General features: G+C 43.6%; 1 pseudogene; it reads right to left on the bottom strand.

The window, feature by feature from the left end:
- Positions 1 to 2,833: 2,833 nt before the first annotated feature.
- LOC110336894 lies at positions 2,834 to 4,272 on the bottom strand (annotated as a pseudogene).
- Positions 4,273 to 4,666: the final 394 nt, after the last annotated feature.

The following is a 4,666-nucleotide window of genomic DNA, read 5'->3' as shown; positions in this document are numbered from 1 at the left end:
TGCCTCAAGGAGGTCATTCACAGAACATTCATGCACCTTTCCCAGTAGAGACAACATGGCTCCAGCCAAGGAAAGCTCTGGAAGCAAGAAAGGCTATTATGAGCAGAGGAGTGGAGTTTACACAATTAGAGGTGGTACAAATTGATGCAAGTCATTTTGAAGTGTCCCCTATTCTCTTCAGTAGAGGAACTCCCAGTTAGTACCATACATGAGGAGTTAACACAGGTAGTGAGGCCAAGCATAAAACCATATCTGTGTCATAGTTGCTCATTTTCTCCAAATGTCCCCCAAATGCTCACATTACCTGGGAATAATAGCCAAAACTCTGGTTGAATCTTTCCCTCAGGAGATACTATAACAGGGTGTGGTCTGGAAGACACTGTATCAAGATTTGGAAAATGAGGGAGTCCTAGAAAGTCGTTTTCATTCAGACCTGGTGGATATTTACAGGACAGGTCGACCAGTTGACCAGTTCCTCGTTGTTTTTCCCATTCAGAGGCACAAAGTTTTCTTTAGAACCCTGAACATGCCACTGAAGGAAGAATTCTACTCTGAAATGAGGGCACCAGATTCTGACTGCATACTGAAAAATATCCATCCAATGAGGCAACTTGTGGGTGATTAGAGATTGGAAAACTCAAGTGATAAATGAATTGATAATGTTTCTCCAACCCTTAACCCAAAGTCATAGGCCTAACAGGTCACATGTGCACTGATCTACCAATGACAAACAAGAATGATGGGTGATATCCCAGGACAGTTAAAAAGAGCAGTGCAGGCCCCACATAGGAAACATCTAGAATAGTGATTCTCAAACTCTGTAATGCTGTGACCATTTAGTACAGTTCCTCAAGTTGTGATGATTCCACAACAAGCTGTTGCTATGTCATAATGGTAATTTTGATACTGTTATGAAAAATAATGTAAATATCTGATATGCAGGATATCTGTGACCCACAGATGGAGAACCACTGAAGAAAATCAATTATCTCATTCTGGTACCTGTAACTACTATCCAATATTTTAAAAGCCAGATTTTTTTACATCCCCAAACCTGTCCTGCCTCAGAGTGCCCTATTCCGCAGAGTGCCTCTTCCGTGCTCTCCCCTTTACCCCTGAGAGTGTGGGACCCCCACTAGGAATCCTCCTACACTGGCACACCAAGTATCTGCAAGGTTAGACACATCCTTTCCCATTGAGGACAGACAAGGTAGCCACAGAGACTGAGCTGCATGTTTGCTACATATGTGCTAGGGGCCTAGGACCAGCCCATGTATGCTCTTTGGTTGGTCGTTCTGTCTCTAAAAGACCAAAGGTCTAGGTTTTTTACTCTACTGATCTTCCTGTGGAGTTCTGATCCCCTTCAGTGCCTTTCAATCCATGAGAGTCCCAGACCTCCGTACAATGTTTGGCTGTGGGTGTCTGCATCTGTTTTGGTCAGCTGCTGGGTGGAGCTTCTCAAAGGATAGTTAGGCTAGGTTCCTGACTGCAAGCATTACAGTGTATTATTAATAATGTCAGGGATTGGTGCTTGCACATGGGAAAGGTCTCAAGTTGGTCCAGTTATTGGTTGGCCATTCCTTCAGTCTCTGCTCCATCTTTACCCCTATATTTCTTATAGATGGGACATATTTTGGGTCAAAAGTTTCATGGGTGGGTTGGAGTCCTTATCCCTCTGCTGGGGGTTCTGCCAGATATTTTTAAATGAACCTTAATTTGACATACATTATAGCCATATTTAAAATAATTGTTAATCACAGACCTTAAAAACTATAATTACATAAGTATTATTTTTAAGTCTTATCCTCTATATACATTAAACTACTTACTCATAACATAAAAATATTTCAGTGTTTTATTCTATAACCATATATCCATTTAATATTTATGCATAAATCTTTGCTAAAATAAATTTTAATATTTTTATAACACTTTATTATTTTATACTACATATCTTCATTTTTGTAAAATTTTTTAAAACCATTATAGTAATGTAATTTCTAATTTTAATTTATATTTTATTTTTGAAATAAAATTGGTTGGGGTGACTTGTTCTCCTTTTATTGTGGAGGCATATTAACATTTAACAAGGTTTGCTGTGATCACTTTAGGCTGGCATGGTGAAGGCAGGAGAATAGTAGTTTAACTTAGAAGACAGGGCAGAAATCCTGTATTGGAACACTAAGAATCCTTTTGATTATTAGTATGGATTTAAAGAGACCATAGAAAATAAAATATCTTCAAAATCTTTTAAACACACACACACACACACACACACACACACACACACACACACACAATATCTCCCCCAGATGTTTAATGGATATCATTTGAGGAGAAGTTTTCGTGTTTGAATCAAGATGAACCTGGAATCGCCATCATCACCTGGTAAAATGACTCTCAATCATCTCTTGGGCTCTCAGTTCTTCCTCTCTCTTGTTTGGCTGTTTGTTTTCTATGTATTTGGTGGAGAGACAGGGACATTTGCAGTTTGCCACAACTTGTACTTTGTTGCAGGTATCAGGTATCCTGCTTCTTTGCCCCTGTACTTCATAATGGATCTAAGAACACATCGGAAATAGCACTGTACTTCCACCAGGGGGCGATGCCGCCCAACAGCAGGGCAGGTTAGGGTCCAGGATGGTAACTCCTTAGGCTCCTCCATTTACCAGTGTGGTATAATGGTGGGTATGTGACTACCTTTCTACCTGTACAATTTACAAAGAGAAGAAAAGGCCTCTCACCACTCCTGCCACCTTCTGCTACAGCCTGCAAAAATGCTCACCTGGTCTCTTGCTGTTCTCCTACATGTTCTTGCTGCTCTAGGTGAGAGTTAGAACTGCCAACTCTGTAGAAAAGAGCAGAAGCCACCAGAGCAGAAGCAGAGCAGAGGCCCCACCAGTTTTCTGGCTTGATGCCCAGGAGATCACCACGAGAGCTGTAGTCATTGCACTCCACAGGCTTTTCCTGACCCTGCTTCCCACACCTGAGGTACGAGGTTGTTCTCTTCTCTCACCAGTGACATTGGGCCTCTGTGACAGCAGGTTTATTGATGTTGTGGTTGCCGTGCTTCAGGTTGCCGCTCAACTGTGGTTCCTGTCCATGAAGAACCCAAATGGACACCCAGGCCTGGTAGGTTCCATCCCCGCTGGGCAGGATGGTCTCAGATTCAAAGGTTTTCTGCTGTACTGGCTTCCTCTCCTGAAGCCAGGCCAGGGTGGCTGCACGGGTGTACAGATTAAAAGCCCTGCATGTCAGTGTGATCCTGCCCACCGGATAGTTCCTGAAGGTCACATTCACCAGTGGGAAACCTGGGAGAAGGTGAAGTGAGTTAGTGAGGATGAAGATCCCTCTATCTCAGCATGGTAGGTGGCTCAGAAGAACCACCCTGTTCATATTCGCCTCCAATCTCCCCTCTCTAGGGGCTCCCAGTGGCTGTAGGATTGTGGGAGGCGGGGGCTTAGTTCCAATGGCTCCTGATGCTCTTTAGGGTCAGTTCCTGAGTTGCACGGTGAGAGAACATGATGTCCCTGCTCTCAGGGGTCAACAGTTCCTCCTTCAGGCACAGGGAGTAACAGGCACAGAGAGGACAGAGGCTCAGAGTTACAGGGGCTGCAAATCAGACCTAGGTGAGATGTTCTTCGTTTCTATTTTAAAGCCAGCTCTACAAGCCTTAAGGGACAAGTGAGGGACTCCCAAAGTAGAGTCAACTGACTGTAACCCTGATTCTGGAATTGACCCGGGACTGATGACCAGTGTCTGCCTCCAGTCTTTCTTCCTCCACAGATTTCTCAGGGCAACCTTTCATTTTCTGTCACTTGACCAAAGCTTTAAACTTCACCTTTCAGATCCCAGACTGGGTGATACATGCCTATCATGATAGCACTAGGAAAGTAGAGGTTGGAGATGCGTGTGTGTGAGTGATGGGCATTATGAGACTCTGTTTTAAAAGACAACGCCTTTTAAAAAGAAAACATAATCTTTTAAATATTTTATATTTATTTACTTTGTTTTATGTGTATGACTATCTTGCCTGCATGAATTGTGTGTACCATGTGTATACCTAGTGCCCATGGAAGTCAACAGAGGGCACTGGATCTCCTTGAACTGGAGTTATAAATGGTTTTAAGCCACCACCTGGGTGCTGGGAATTCAACGTGGGTCCTCTACAAGAGCCACCAGAGCTCTTACCTGCTGAGTCATCTCTCCAGCCCCAGGTTGACCTTTTAAAAGTAAGAGTTGAGTAACAGTAAGAGTACCTTGCCAGGTCATGTGATACGGGGTAGTTTGTGTTTGATCTGTAGCACAGCTCCAGGGTAGCATCCTCCTCTCCTATTTTAGCTCCTAGTGAGGATGGCTCTGAACCCACCCAGTCCCACCCAGTGCTCTCCTCTCCTCCAGGAAAATCTCAATCCTAGAGTAGGGGGTTGTTGGAAATAAGAGAGTGCTCTTTATTCTGCATGGGAGGCCCTTGTGTCTGAGATCCAGGCAACATCTGAGAACCCGTCCTTTCTGATCTGAGGAAACTACCAGGATTTCTGACGTGGTCCGAGTTACTCAGAGAGCCCACATGGTTCCTTTAGGATATTTCCTAGCAGCTATCCAGAGAAGGCTGTCTGAAGAGCGAATGCAGGGCTTTTAGAATTTTTTGGCTTTTTGATTTTGA

This window comes from Mus pahari, chromosome 19, assembly GCF_900095145.1.
Source record: "Mus pahari chromosome 19, PAHARI_EIJ_v1.1, whole genome shotgun sequence".
NCBI lineage: Eukaryota > Metazoa > Chordata > Mammalia > Rodentia > Muridae > Mus > Mus pahari.
Note: the sequence above shows the minus strand (reverse complement) of the source record. Positions and strands in the feature narration are given on the sequence as shown.